We start from the raw sequence: 16788 nt of genomic DNA, 5'->3' as shown, positions 1-16788 counted from the left end.
TTAGTGAATCAAGAGTAGCAAAGTGTGCATCCACCGTTCTCATTAGGCTTTGTGTGGTCAAGTGAGAGTTCGTGCTTGTTACTCTTGGTGATCACCATCACCTAGACGGCTTGGTGGTGATTGAGAGCTTGGTGATCACCCGGCGGAGCTTGTGGGTGACCCAACTCAAGTTGTGAGCAGTTTTGGGTGATTCACCGCGATGGAATGTCGAAGAATCAACCCGTAGAGAGCACTTGATCCTTGCGCGGATCAAGAGGGAGCTACACCCTTGCGCAGGTGCTCCAACGAGGACTAGTGGGGAGTGGCGACTCTCCGATACCTCGGCAAAACATCGCCGCGTTCCTCTCTCTCTCTATTTACTTTGAGCATTTACTTTGAGCAATTCAATACTTGTTTTTACATTCATAGAATTGTCATGCTAGAGTAAGTTTGGAACATAGGTTGCAAGTCCATTGTGTGTTAGATTAATAGAAACACTTTTCTAGGCACAAAGGGTTAATTGGGCTAACCGTAGGATTTATTTATTGCAAGAAAATTTAGAATTAGTCCAATTCACCCCCCTCTTGGGCATCTTGATCATTTCAATTGGTATCAGAGCCTCGTGCTCACGTTTTTAAGCTTAATCGCTTAGAGCAAGATGTCTCACGGGGATGGACCTCCTCCTATCTTTGAGGGAGATGACTTTCTATATTGGAAAATCCGCATGGAGGCGTACTTAGAAGCTCTAAACGTTGGTATACTTAGAGCCACCACACAAGGCTTCCCAAAACCTCGGGATGCTACACACTTACAAGACGATGAGGTTAATTATGAAAAGTGGAATGCAAAGGCTCGAAACACTATCTTTAGAGGCATTTGCAAAGATGTGTTCAACCGCGTAAAGAACTACAAAGACGCCCATGCACTATGGTCGGATGTTTGTGCGCTCCATGAGGGAACCAAGAGTGAGCATGAGGAACGCTATCATCTTGTGATTAAAAAGCTAAATTCATTTGAGATGCTTTCCAAAGAATGTGCTAATGAGATGTATTCATGTTTGAATGTTCTTGTAGAGGAAGTCAATGGGCTTAGACTTACTCAAATATCACCATCCGACGTTGTGAGAAAGATCTTGAGTGTCCTCCCCATTGACAAATATGGGCATATTGTGACCGTGCTACACCAAGGTGATCTTTCCACCGCTACACCGACATAAATCTTGGGAAAGATCAATGCTCATGAGATGTACATGCACATCACATCACAGGATGGCTCATCCTCTACCAAGAAGAAAGAGAAGGACATAGCATTCAAAGCTAGCCAAGATAAGGGCAAAGCAAGACTTGAGTATGAGAGCTCAAGTGATGAAGAAGATAAAGATGAAGATCTTGCTCTCATGGTAAAGAAAGCCGCCAAAATGCTAAAGAAGCTAAACAAGAGTGGCATCAAGTTCGATGGCAAGAAGAAGTTCTTCACAAGCTCTAGAACAAAGCCAATCTCCGAAATGAATTGCTTCAATTATGGTGAACTTGGTCATCTAGCACATCAATGCACCAAGCCCAAGAAAGACAAGTTCAAGAACAAGAACAAGGGCAAGAAAGATGACTCAAGTAACGAAGATGAAGATGAGAAGACGAAGAACAAGCCATACAAGAAGAGAGATGGCAAAAAGAGGGACTTCCATAAGAAGAAGAAGAAGAGTGGAAAGGCCTACATCGTCGGTGATTGGCTCACGGACATTGATTCATCTAGTGGATCGTCCGATGATGATAGTGAAAATGAGAAGGTGGCTGCCATTGCTATTGATCCTTCATCTTCACCGCCACCATCGCCATCATTCTCTACACACCTATGCCTTATGGCTAAGGGTGAACGCAAGGTAACTAATAATGATGATAGTAGTGATGATGAGCAAGCTAGTGATGATGATAGCGATAGCGATGATGATGATTCACCTTCATATGATGATCTTGTCAAAATACTAAGACAATACACTAAGATCATTAGAAAGAGTAGAGCTAAAAATGAAAAGCTTGATGCTAAAAATGATTCACTTTTAGCAAAATACGATACATTAGAAAAGGCTAATGTTGAGCTTAAAGAGACAAATGATGCTATATCATCCAAACTCAAGGAACTCAAATCTTCTAAGAAAGAGCTTAAAGATAAACATGATAAACTTGAGTGGGTGCACAATGAGCTCATCACTAGCCACAACAAGCTAAAAGATGAACATACAACTCTAAAGATCAATTATGATACTCTTGTTATTGCTCAAGAATTTTTACCAAATGAGCCATATGATTCTACTAACCATGTTGTTAAGATTGATATAGCTACATCATGTGATGATTTGATTGATGAGAGCATTGAGCAAGGATCTAGTGGCAAAGACAAGAAAGTGGTTGAGTGCAATGACTATGATGAATATGTCAAGCTCAAGAATACAAATGAAAAGCTCATGAAAGATCTTGAAGAGATAAAAAGCCACAACACCATTGTGCTAGAAACTCTTGAGCATGATGAAGAGTTGATCCTTGAGAATGAGAAGCTCAAAGAAGAGAACAAGAAGCTCAAGGAAGAGAAGAACAATGATATTCTCAAGGAAGAGAACAAGAAGCTCAAGATTGAGAAAAAGCATCTCATGATGGGATTGAGCAAGTTTGCAAGAGGCAAGCATCTCCAAAGTGAGCTACTCATAAACACCATCATGAAGATGGATAGAAGTGGCATTGGATATGTGGCAAGTGTAGAGAAGAAGAAGGCTCAAGTTCAACAACAACAATCAAAGCCAAAGCCCAAGCCAAAGAGATGTTTTGAGTGTGGACAAGAAGGCCACTTTGCTTATGAGTGCCAAACTCCACCACCACAACCCTTGCCCAAGCATGCTAGACCCTTTGCTTTCAATGCTCACTACATGCTTAGAAAGGATTCTAGTGGAAAGATAAAAGTCATGTTCTTAGGACCCCCTAACAAGAATAGGCCTAAGAAGATTTGGGTGGCTAAGTCACTTGTTGAGAAGGTGAAGGGCCCTCAACAAGTTTGGGTTCCTAAAGCTTGAATCTCTTGTGTGTAGGTGAACTACAAGACCAGTGGAAGTCATTGGGTTATTGATAGTGGTTGCACTCAACATATGACCGGTGATCCTCGTATGTTCACCTCACTAGATGAAGAGGTAGATGGACAAGAGAGAATAACATTTGGAGATAACTCAAAGGGCAAGGTTAAAGGATTGGGCAAAGTGGCTATATCAAATGATCATTCCATCTCCAATGTGCTTTATGTTGCTTCATTGAGCTTCAACTTGCTATCCGTTGGACAATTGTGTGATCTTGGCTTCCAATGTTTGTTTACCGAGAAGGAGGTTGTTGTATCCAAGGTAGATGATAATCAAGTGATATTCAAATAATTTAGATACAACAACTTATATCTAGTGGACTTCACCTTCGAAGATGCAAATTTGAAGACTTGTCTATTCACCAAAACAACACTTGGGTGGCTATGGCATAGAAGACTTGTTCATGTTGGGATGAGCTCACTCAAGAAGCTAATGAAGAATGAGTTGGTGAGAGGGTTGAAGGATGTGAAGTTTGAGAAGGACAAGCTTTGTAGTGCATGTCAAGCCAGCAAGTAAGTTGTAAATACTCATCCAACCAAAGCTTTCATGTCAACCACAAGAGTGCTAGAACTCCTTCACATAGATTTATTTGGACCAATAATATACAAGAGTTTGGGAGGAAATCTTTATTATCTTATGATTGTTGATGACTATTCAAGGTATACATGGGTATTTTTTCTTCATGACAAATCCGAAGTTGCATCTTGCTTCAAGAAGTTTGCCAAGAGAGCACAAAATGAATTTGAAGTGAAGCTCAAGAAGATTAGAAGTGATAATGGCAAAGAGTTTGACAACACAAACATTGAAGCCTATTATGATGAAGTTGGAATCAAACATGAAGTCTCCGCAACCTATACTCCTTAACAAAATGGTGTAGTTGAGAGGAAGAACCGGACATTAATCACTCTTGCAAGAACTATGCTTGATGAGTACAACACCTCCGAAGCTCTATGGGCAGAAGCAATCAACACCGCATGTTATGCATCCAACCATCTATTCCTTCAAAAGTTCATTGGCAAGACACCTATGAGTTGCTCAATGGGAAGAAGCCGGACGTCTCCTTCTTTAGGGTGTTTGGTTGCAAATGCTACATCTACAAGAAGCGGCAACACCTAGGGAAGTTCCAAAGACATTGTGATATTGGTTTTCTTGTTGGTTACTCATCAAAGTCTAAAGCATATAGAGTATTTAATCATGCCACCGGCTTAGTTGAAGAAACATATGATGTGGAATTTGATGAATCTAACGGCTCCCAAGGAGCACATGAGAATCTTGATGATGTAGGTGATGAACCATTGAGGGAGGCTATGAAGAATATTCCGGTGGGAGACATCAAGCCAAAAGATGATGAAGATGATGTACAAGTCATTGATCAACCTTCTTCGTTAAGTGTGCCATAAGATGGTGAAAAAGATGGGAGAGTAGAAAATGAAGATACTCATGTCTCCCATGAACAAATGGTGGTACAAGCACAAGATGTTGATGCTCCACAACCTCCTCCTCAAGTGGTCAATAGAAGAAATACACCTCTCCTACAAGATAATCCACAAGATCTCATCATAGGGAGTCTATCAAAGGGTGTAATGACTCGATCTCAAAAACTTGCTTCATTTATTGCTCATCACTCTTTTGTCTCTTGCTATGAGCCTACCAATATACAAGAAGCTCTTAAAGATCCGGATTGGATCAATGCCATGCATGAAGAGTTGAACAACTTCACTCGCAATGAAGTTTGGACTCTTGAAGAGCGACCAAAAGGTGCAAGAGTCATTGGAACAAAGTGGGTGTTCCGCAACAAGCAAGATGATCAAGGTGTTGTTGTGAGGAACAAGGCAAAACTAGTTGCAAAGGGGTTCTCCCAAGTGGAAGGTTTAGATTTTGGAGAGACCTTTGCACCGGTTGCAAATTAGAAGCCATCCGTATCCTACTTGCATATGCATCACATCATGAAATAAAACTATATCAAATGGATGTGAAAAATGCATTTTTAAATGGCTTTATTAATGAACTAGTCTATGTTGATCAACCTCTCAGGTTTGAAGACCCTAGATATCCTAATCATGTTTATAGGTTGTCCAAGGCACTATATGGGCTTAAGCAAGCCCCAAGAGCTTAGTATGAGCGCCTTTGGGACTTCCTCATTGAGAAGGGCTTCACCATTAGGAATGTCGACACCACACTATTCACCAAGAAGCTTGATGGGCATATCTTCATTTGTCAAGTATATATTGATGATATCATCTTTGGATCATCAAATGAAGACTCATGCAAAGAATTTGGTGAATTAATGTCAAAGGAGCTCGAGATGTCAATGATTGGTGAGCTTACATTCTTTCTTGTTTTTTCAAGTCAAGCAAATGAAAGAAGGCATCTTCATCTCTCAAGAGAAATACACAAAAGATCTTCTTAAGAGATTTAAGATGGATGAATGTAAGCCAATCAAGACACCAATGCCTACCAATGGACATCTCGACCTAGATGAGCGATTTTGGGTGACCCAACTCAAGTTGTGAGTGGTTTTGGGTGATTCACCACGATGGAGTGTCGAAGAATCAACCTATAGAGAGCACTTGATCCTTGCGCGGATCAAGGGGGAGCTACACCCTTGCGCGGGTGCTCCAACGAGGACTAGTGGGGAGTGGCGACTCTCTGAAACCTCGGCAAAACATCGCCGCGTTCCTCTCTCTCTCTATTTACTTTGAGCAATTCAATACTTGTTTTTATATTCATAGAATTGCCATGCTAGAGTAAGTTTGGAACATAGGTTGCAAGTCTGTTGTGCGTTAGATTAATAGAAACACTTTTTTAGGCACAAGGGGTTAATTGGGCTAACCGTAGGATTTATTTATTGCAAGAAAATTTAGAATTAGTCCAATTCACCCCACCTCTTGGGCATCTTGATCCTTTCAGCAGCAATAATAAATCCTACCGATCAGAGCCTTTATTATCAATTCATTGTGCTAGGTATTGTGAAAAGGACTATACATGCAAGGTACAACTAACAAAATTGCACTCATCTCTTCCATTGTGACCTTTTATACTAGTCACTGTTAGATAATCTACTACTACATTGTGTGAACACAACAAGGCAAAGGCGGTGCCGAAAAGGCCCCCTGCTATGATACTGTAGGCGCTGCAGGTGTAGGCGTTGCACGGCTCACCTACAGCACTGTAGGTACATGCAGTGGCCGGCGCAGAGTCAGCCCTGTATGTTATCTAGTTACTGTTGCAGCATGTGCGCTGTACTAGGACTAGATGGATAGAGTTGTATAAATAGACATACACGGCAACTCAGTAAAGCGAGTTCAGATTTACCATCTCATAGACAGGGCTTCGGCCAACACTGGTGTCTTGTATTGTGTGTGCTTGCTCTGTTCTCCCTTCTTCTTCTAGCTTCAGTCATAGTGTGTGGGGATGGACAATGCTTGTTCTTGGTTGGCACGGCTAGTGGGTGCTCGGCAACACGAGCCGATGCTCGGCAAGACTGGTGAGTGGTTCACTCACCTGAGCCGGTGATCCTATGGGCCAACAAGTGGTATCGAAGCCGTACAATCATCGTCGCCAGACTAACCGCTGGCGATGACGGGCGGTTGTCGGTGCGGGACCCATGGGATACCCCACAAGGAAGGGAGAAGAACTAGCCTGACTAGGATTCTTCCCCTGTAATCTTAGTAGTAGTATTACCCTGTAATCCTACTAGGAACTCTTATTGTAAACCGACTAGGACTCTGGTCTCCTGACTATATAAAGGAGGGCAGGGCTCCTTGAATCGAGAGTTCAGAACAACAATTGTATGACACAACACTTTACGATCAATCCAACGCAAAGGCAAAGGCCGACTGGACGTAGGGCTATTACTCGATCAATGATCGAGGGTCCGAACCAGGATAAATCGACTATCTCTTGCGTTTACCGTCGAGTTCTACATACGCTGAAGCCCGAACATACTGCCCCAGGGACCCCTGTGGCAGGCTATCGATGGTCAAACATCGACAGCTGGCGCGCCAGGTAGGGGCCTTCGGCAACTTTGTATCCGAGAGCTCGATGGACCTCGACAACATGATCTTCTCGAAGGGATCAATCTTCATCTTTGGTTCATGGATCTGCGAGGCAGGCGACGATGTCAAACTCCAAGGCCGTCTCCTCGAAGATTCAGATCATCATCAGGACTTTTTCATCTCAACGACAACGACAGATTAGCTTGCTGGAAGATTTGCGCAGCTCGTAATGTCCAATCCAGCTCGGATTCCGTGACTTCACGCATCCGATTCATACTCAAGTTCCATTTATGAGACGAAGTCTTATTCGAGTTCTTTCGGAAAACCAAGTTCTTTTCTAACAAAGCTTCAGAGCATGAAGTCAACCTATCAAGAATACTACTCGGAGTACACCTAGAGTACTTCAAAGAAGTCGGGTCCTCTTCCGTTCAGACTCCACAACATGGCGACGTCTAATCAAACATGGCCTAAAGAATTCCTCGATCTGGTGCTCAGAATGCCACTGAAGGGAGCCCAGGAAGGTCTCATTCTAACTATAACTTCTCAAGACTGCATCGTTCATTGGCCATGTACCATTCTTGAGGATGACAACACCCAACTAGTCGACGATACGACGACGAAAACTCTACCCTACTAAGGAGATTTGATCTATGACCTTGAAACATCTACTGAAGCTATCAACAGCTTTGGTAGTACGGAAATCAACGATGATGACAGAACAACTCACGCTAGAGAAGTATTCATGATTCGCCGTCCTCGATCACCATTGATTCCCCTAGAAGTACCTGACATGAGGTCTTCAGATGAATCCGAATCCAACATATCACCATTTATCTAGGGGCATGATGGTGAGACTAAGAGTTAGAGGCAAATGAGAGAAAGAAAGAACAAATTGAAACAAGGACGTCAACGCCGTGCTAAGCAGTGAAAGGACACTTGGATCAAGTATGAATCAGACCTAGCCAAGTACAATAGAAGAAAATTAGAACGAGAGGTTGAAGAAGGACGAGCAGCAAATACACCCTACGATAAGATCTTAGAAGCACTAGAAGAACTCAGGGCGACCTCATATCCCAATGAAAAACAAGAACAGCTCCGAGATTTTCTTCGATCAACAGTCCTTAAAACGCACGACGGAAGAGCAACATCTCATGAATAGGAAGATCAAAATCAAAGGAAGTCCGCTTTCAAAAGACTTGGACCAAGTGGAAGTCACAACGGAGAGAGTCAAAGAAATAACAGTCAGAACAACCGAGTCGAGCAACCAAGAAAGGCTAGAAGCAAAGCACCTACTCGGACAGCCACGCAGAACTACTCTCACCAAGACGACAGTTGGTAAGAAGGGGGCATAGAATTAGAATATACGGAAGCTAGAACACATGATAGATTCCCCTGTTTTGTGAACAGACTTGCTTCAATACGACTACCTCACAAGTTCAAGCCGTCCAACCACTCCAAGTATGATGGCAAGACTGAACCAAAGCAATGACTCAGGATTTACTCACAATCGATTGAATTGGCCGGAGGAGACGATGACATCAAAACCTTGTTCTTTCCCATGGCCCTAGAAACCATGCTACTCCAATGGTTTGATAAATTGAATCCAGGATCGATCAGAAATTAGAAAGACTTGCAAAGAGCTTTCTGTGAAAATTTTGCGGAAATTATTACACATCCAATCACCCATGCAGAGTTAAAAGGACTCAAGTAGAAAGGAGGTGAAAGTCTCAGAAATTACTATCGATGATTTGGTGAACTACGAGCTCAAGTACATGACATCACACAATGAGAAGTAATCGAAGCCTTCTCTCATGGAATCATGGCTAGGTGGCAATTTCAAGACTTCTACAAAGAAAACCCAAGAAACAATGAAGAATTCAGAAGAACAGTGGAAAAGATAATTACTGCAGAAGAGAAGACACGAGAAAGATTCCCGGATAGAAACAATAGAGACAACTCGGACAGGCAAAATCCTCGAAACAACAGACATGAGGAGAGAAAGCGTGGTCCAGACAACACAGTAGCAATGGCTGACAAATCAAAGAAATTTACCAAGCCTAGAAGATATGACGACATTGAGAACATATGTTGCCCCTTACACCCCAACGGAAAGCACACCATCGGAAATTGCTACACCTTCAACGAAAGATACACTAGAAAAGATAGCAAGGGAAACAATAAAAAAGATAATCCAAAAAAATGAGACAACCTTGAAGACAAGGGATTCCAAAAATCTAGGGGAACAGTGGCGGTAATCTTTGCTGGGGTTCCAGATTCCAGAAGCAAACATCAAGACAAACTAGCGTTACGAACCATCATGGCAGCAGAACCTGCTACACCAAGATATCTCAATTGGTCAGTGTATCCAATCCAATTTTCAAGAGAAGACCAATGAACCAGCGTAGGAAACACAGGCCATTACCCACTGGTTCTAGATCCAACCATTGCCGGTATGACCGTTACAAAAGTACTAATCGACGGAGGAGCCGGACTCAATATCCTTTTTTAGGAACTCTAAGGAAGATGGGACTACAACTCGCTAGGATGATCACACCAATAAGCACACCTTTTTATGGCATAGTACCCGGCAAGGCAGCAATGCCACTTGGACAAATCACTCTACCGGTTACATTTGGAACTCCCTCAAACTACCATACAGAGTTCATCAAGTTTGAAGTCGCAAACTTCGATTCATCATATCACGCAATCCTTGGGCGCCCGGCACTAGCAAAATTTATGGCAATACCGCATTATCCGTACCTGTTGCTCAAGATGCCAGGGCCAAATGCTGTTATTTCTCTTCGAAGTGATTTAAAGCGCGTATTTGACTATGATGTTCAGGCTATTCAAATTGCAGCAAGAGCACAAGCAAACGATGGAAGAAAAGAAATAGCCATTATTGCCGCAGAAATAAGTCAAGAAGAACTAGAGATACCGGCTAAAAAGCCAAGCATCCTAGCACCACCAAAAGAAACTGACGTCAAGCAAATCGACCTGAGCACCGGTGATCCCTCAAAAATGGCAATCATCAGTGCACACCTATCAACAAAATAGGAACTCACGCTCATCAACTTTCTTTGGGACAACAAAGATATCTTCGCTTGGAAGCCAGCCGATATGCCAGGGGTCCCAAGAGAGTTGGCTGAGCACAGAATTGATATCAATGAAGGCTCCAAGCCTATGAAACAACGACTACGACGATTCTCTCCCGACAAGAAGGCAGCAATTAAAAAGGAAATTACAAAACTAATGGCAGCCGGATTCATCAGAGAAATCCTTCATCTAGATTGGCTAGCAAACCCAGTTCTAGTGTAGAAAAAGAATACGGACGAGTGGCGCATGTGTGTCGACTACACAGATCTCAACAAACACTGCCCGAAAGATCCGTTTGGGCTACCACGCATCGATCAGATAGTCAATTCAACAGCAGGATCTGCCCTATTATTCTTTCTAGACTGCTATTCCGGATATCACCAGATTGCATTAAAAGAACAGGACCAAAGCAAGACATCTTTCATCACTCCGTTCGGCGCCTACTGCTATAAGACCATGTCGTTTGGACTCAAGAATGCTGGAGCCACTTACCAAAGAGCTATCCAAACATGCCTTGGTGATTAGATCGGCGAAAACATAGAAGCATATGTGGATGACGTGGTTGTAAAAACAAAGAACCCAGATGCACTATTTGAAGACTTAAAACAAACCTTCGAGAATCTGAAAAGATGGAGGTGGAAATTGAACCCAAACAAGTGTGTATTCGGAGTTCCTTCAGGACAACTACTCAGATTCTTGGTCAGTCATCGTGGAATCGAAGCAAGCACCAAGCAAATTCGAGCCATAACAGAGATGGGCCCTCCTCGAAGCGTCAAAGATGTACAAAAACTAACAGGCTACATGGCGGCACTCAATCATTTCATTTCAAGACTCGGTGAAAAAGGGTTACCTTTCTTTAAATTGCTAAAGAAGACAGATAAGTTCAAGTGGACAGAAGAAGCCAATGAAGCTTTCAAGAAACTTAAGGCATACCTCACATCCTCACCAGTCCTAACACCTTTAAAGAAAGACAAAGACATGATGCTATACATTGTGGCAACTTCTACTGTAGTCAGCACGGCAATAGTAGTGGAAAGAGAAGAAGAAGGGCGTGTGTATAAAGTACAACGCCCAGTATACTATATCAGCGAAGTACTATCAGAATCAAAAATCCAGTACCCGCATGTGCAAAAACTACTATATGCCCTACTGATCACTTCACACAAGCTTCGTCACTATTTTGAAAGCCACAAGATTACCGTGGTGACAGATTTCCCATTCGGAGACATCTTACACAACAGAGACGCAACAGGGCGCATATCTAAGTGGGCGGTTGAACTCGGTGCTCTCAACATCGATTTCACCCCGCGGAAAGCAATTAAATCTCAAGCCCTTGCTGATTTTGTTGCCGAATGGATAGAAATTCAACAACCCGTACCAAGCACCATCCTTGATCATTGGAAGATGTACTTTGACGGATCACTCAAGCTAGGCGGAGCTGGTGCAGGCGTCCTCCTAATTTCTTCGAATGGAAAACAACTCAAGTATGTCCTTCAGATATTATGGCAAGCTACCAACAATGAAGCAGAATATGAAGCTCTCATCCACGGGTTACGAGTGGCAATTACCCTCGGAATCAAGCGATTACTCGTATACGGCGATTCGGCAGCAGTCATCAACCAAGTCAACAAAGATTGGGATTGCACCAAAGAAAACATGGGTGCTTACTGTGCTGAAATCCAAAAACTCAAAAAACATTTCTAATGATTAGAAATTCTACATGTCCTGTGGGATTCTAATATTGCGGCAGACATCCTTGCCAAGCTTGGATCAGACAGGACAAAGGTCACACCTGGTGTATTCATAGAGGAGCTATCAGCTCCCTCTATCAAACAACCCGGTGAGATAACCCCTGAAATCTCAGCTAAAGACAACCAGATCTTGATAATCACCACTTCATGGACCCAGGTTTTTATTGATTACATGAAAGAGAATAAGTTGCCAACAGAAAAACAGGAAGCCACACGAGTTATCCGCAGAAGCAAGAATTACGTCCTAGTAGGAGACAAGCTCTATAGAAGAGCCACATCATCAGGAGTACTCCTAAAATGCGTCTCATTTGAAGAAGGCAAACAAATCCTAGATGAAATACACTTAGGTTGCTGCGGAAATCACGCCGCTTCAAGAACACTAGTCGGCAAAGCATTTCACACTAGATTCTACTGGCCAACCGCTTTGAAAGACGTAGAAGAACTCATCAGAAGATGCAAAAGTTATCAGATGTTCGCTAGACAGGCTCATGTGCCAGCCCATAACCTCATCTGCATACCACCTGCTTGGCCCTTCTCCTGCTGGGGACTGGATCAAGTAGGACCCCTCAAGCAAAAGGTAGCTTCGAGTACATCTTCGTAGCAATTGACAAGTTCACCAAATGGATTGAATTCAAACCACTCGCAAAATACAACGCAACCAAAGCAGTCGAGTTCATCCAAGATATTATGCACCACTTCGGCATGCCCAATCGAATCATCACAGATTTGGGTTCTCCCTTCACAGCTACATAATTCAAAAGTTGGGCATAGGATTGTGGCTTCAGCATAGATTACGCATCAGTCGCACATCTAGAAGCCAACGGACAGGTAGAAAGGGCTAATGGACTCATACTAGCCGGATTGAAACCAAGACTGTATAAAGAACTAGTAGACTATGGGTCAAAATGGATTGAAGAATTACCCAAGGTGGTATGGGGGCTACAGACTCAAATAAGCAGAGCCACCGGATACTCACATTTCTTCCTGGTGTACGGATCAGAAGCCATACTACCCGTAGACTTGATCTGGACGTCACCAAGGATAGAGGAATATGACGAAGGAGAAGCAGAACACACCTGAAGATTAGAACTTGACAGTACAGAAGAAGTCAGAGTAAACGCTACCCTGCAATCAGCAAGATACCTCCAAGGACTAAGGTGCCACTACAACAAAAATACACAGTCTCGATCATTACAAGTCGGAGACCTAGTACTAAGAAGAATACAAAAAAACGACGGACGCCACAAACTACTCAGTCCATGGGAATGTCCTTTTATCGTCACAAAAGTCATCGGACCAGGCACATACAAGCTCATAACTGAAGACGGAAAAGAAGTCAACAACACATGGCACATCAGTCAGCTAAGAAGATTCTACGCATGAAAACAACTCAACGGAAAATATGTATACAAGACACAAGAGATCAACGTTCATGATCAACAAAGATAGCGCTCACCAAAAACATATGTATCATTGTGACACATCAATATTCATGATCAATAAAGATGATTCTCTCGACAAACGTATGTCTCATCATGGCTTTCTCTGAGTTGTTTCTTAAATGCAAAATGGCTGAAAAGACGCCTGAGCATCCCAGCCGAGAGCAAAATAGCTAAAAAGACGCTTGAGCCCGCCGATGAGGGTAGCTAATAAGCTAACACCCGAAATAAAATGCAAAATGGCTGAAAAGACGCCTGAGCATCCCGACCGAGAGCAAAATAGCTGAAAAGACGCTTGAGCCTGCCGATGAGGGTAGCTAACAAGCTAACACCCGAAATAAAAAGCATAATGGCTGAAAAGACGCCTGAGCATCCCGGTCGAGAGCAAAATAGCTGAAAAGACGTTTGAGCCCGTCGATGAGGGTAGCTAACAAGCTAAAACCCGAAATAAAATGCAAATGACTGAAAAGACGCCTGAGCATCCCGGCCGAGAGCAAAATAGCTAAAAAGACGCTTGAGCCCGCCGATGAGGGTAGCTAATGAGCTAACACTCGAAATAAAAAGCAAAATGGCTGAAAATACGCCTGAGCATCCTGGCCGAAGCAAAATAGCTGAAAAGATGCTTGAGCCCGCCGATGAGGGTAGCTAACAAGCTAACACCCGAAACAAAAAGAAAAATGACTGAAACTAAGCCTGAGCATAGACCACATCAATTTCAAGACAAGTCCCTCCAGCTACTTGTTCCAAATAGCAAGAGGCTTGGGGGCTACACTGGAGATACCCAAGAACGCAAAGATCTACATATAACGAGTTGTTTACATGGCACAAAGGAAGACTAGACAAGCACTCGATAGATCAAGAAAGGTTGTCAACACATAGATCTATATATAACGAGTTGTTTACATGGGCAGAAAAGTACTCAACAAGACAAGCACTCGATAGATCAAGAAAGGTTGTCAACACGAAAATCTATATATAACGAGTTGTTTACATGGGCAGAAAAGTACTCGACAAATCAAGAAAATTTATCGAGATAGCGCGCATAATTGTTTACAAGGCAAAGACAAAAGCAAGACAAAGTACTCGGCAAGTCTAGTAACTATGACCAATTGGACAAATCATCCGAGGAATAAGAAAGGCATCCTGGCAAAGAAGACATCGACAAAAAATCTTCATTCAAAAAGAAGTATAATGTCATATTACAAGGCATGGGCAAAAGGTCAAATACATCAAGCCTCATCATCAGGAGAAGAGATAATAATATTAAGATTATCTACAATTCTACTAGCTAAGTCTTCAACTTCAGACTCCATCCTCTCAACAGCATAAATATATTCTTGACTATCAGCTTCCTCTGCTATCTTGGACAAAGGAGCCACTAGAGCAAGAACCCGGACCTAGGCCAGGACATTCTTGGTACACAGTTGGGCGCACCTCTTTACAAACTCTTGGAAATGAGTCGGAATTCGAGGAATTAACTGTGCCTAAGATTGCCCATCATCCGCTAGAGTTTAGAGAACGTCGGCTACTGAACGAAAGGATTTCCACAAAGCTTTCCAATTTTCAGTAGCCATCGCCAACTTGCCAGACAAGTCTTCAATAGTTTTTTGGGCCTGCACAAGATCTCTATCAGCTCCACGCCTAATCAACTTAGCAAGCGCAAGTTCCTCCTCAGCATGAGTAATTACCTCCTTAGCCTTGTTGTGACTCGTACGAACAAGAGTCTTCATTTCTTCAACGCCCTCCGAGAGCTTATGCTTTTCAACCCAGAGGGCTGGATAAGACAACAAACAACAAGTCAGCAGAAAGGAGAATTTGAATGCAGAAGGAAACAAAAAGAAACTGCAATACCGTTGCACTCCTTCTTCACGGCCTCCGAATTCTTTTGAGCCTCCTGGAAAGCAGCATCCCTCTGCTTCTCGGTCTCAACAACCCAGGCACGAAGAGATTTTTCCTCCTCCTATTGCGTTTGACGCTCAGCCTCCATCTCAGCCCAGAGGAGGTCAAGGTCAGCTTTCAGGGCTCTCACTTCGGAAGACAACTTTTTCTCGTTTTTAGACGAGAAAAAGAAGCCGGTATGATCATGAGAGAAGGACTGAGCAAAAAGAGACAAAGAAAAACAAGGCATAAGGACAGAAGAAAAGTGAACATCTAAAGAAGGAACGGCAGAAAAAATTACCTGGAGCTTTTGTCCAAAAGAAGTCGCAAGGGTCGATAAGCTTCCCCAGGCAGCAGTTAACTTCGATAGTCGATGAGTGACATCAAACTGCTACACCATATCGTCAGCAAAAGGCGGACCACCGGAGGTAGGAGAAGGAGAAGGAGAAGCCGGCCGAGGCAAAGGAGGCACGGCCAGAGAAATCTCCTAGGAAGCCAAGGCCAATCCCTCAGAAGGACCCGCCGCTATGGCCACGGTCACCTCCGGGGCAACCAAGTCAGCAGCGGCACCGTCGCCAGAAAGCTTCATCGCCCCCACAACCACTTCACCGACAGTGCGCTATGAGTCCTAAGGCTCAGTACTCGGTGGCACAACAGAGGGTTGGCAAGAAGTCAACAGAGAAACAAGAGAAGATGAAGGCCTAAAAGTTGATAAAAGAACTCGCTAATGACATCCAGAGAAAAGGAGAATAGAAGCAAAGAAACGAAGCTAGAATCCACTCACTCAGCCACCTTCTTCTTCGCAAAACAAAAAGAAGACCTCGTAGGAGGAATCACAGCAGCAAAAACATCCCCGCCACTAGGCGGCAGGAGCGATATAGCAGGTACCAGAGCTATGGAAGAACTCAGCACTGGAGCCATAGAAGAACCCGGTGCAGGAGCCTCAGAAGAACTAGTACCCGATGACCACTTGCTACAAAAAGATCAAGACCAAAGTCAAAACAAAGAGGAGGGATTCAAGTGCAGGGAAATAAGAAAACAACTCACCGCCGCATAAGGGGCACATCATCATCCTCTTCTTCCTCAGTCTCGACCAAGGCCACCAAAGCGCCAGCCAAAAAAGGGACGAAAGTACTCAGTTCAAGACAAAAACAAGAAGACAAAGGGACATAGTGTATTAATATGCTCACCTAGGAGCATGCTAGCTACAACTAGAGTACCTGGATGAGTACTTGGCTGGCGAGACTTCTTGGAAGAAGGTAAACCAGATAAAGGACCATCCGCCCGCCCCTCTTCGAGACACTACGAGGACCTCGAGGGACTGGATGAGGAACATATTCTTCAAATACATCAACAAATCTGGAAGAAACTCTAGGAAACACTATAGTGATTGGGAACTTACTAGTTACAAAAGCCCCAGCAAGGTTCTCCCCAGTATTCACCATGGCAGGGAGGACATCAAGAGGGATCGGGTCAATAAAGTTGCGCCCCAATCCCTACGAAAAGAATAAAACAACAAGACAAGGAAAATT

The sequence above is a fragment of the Miscanthus floridulus genome, chromosome 8 (assembly GCF_019320115.1).
Source record: "Miscanthus floridulus cultivar M001 chromosome 8, ASM1932011v1, whole genome shotgun sequence".
In the NCBI taxonomy this organism is placed as follows: Eukaryota; Viridiplantae; Streptophyta; class Magnoliopsida; order Poales; family Poaceae; genus Miscanthus; species Miscanthus floridulus.
This window is presented reverse-complemented; position numbering follows the sequence as displayed.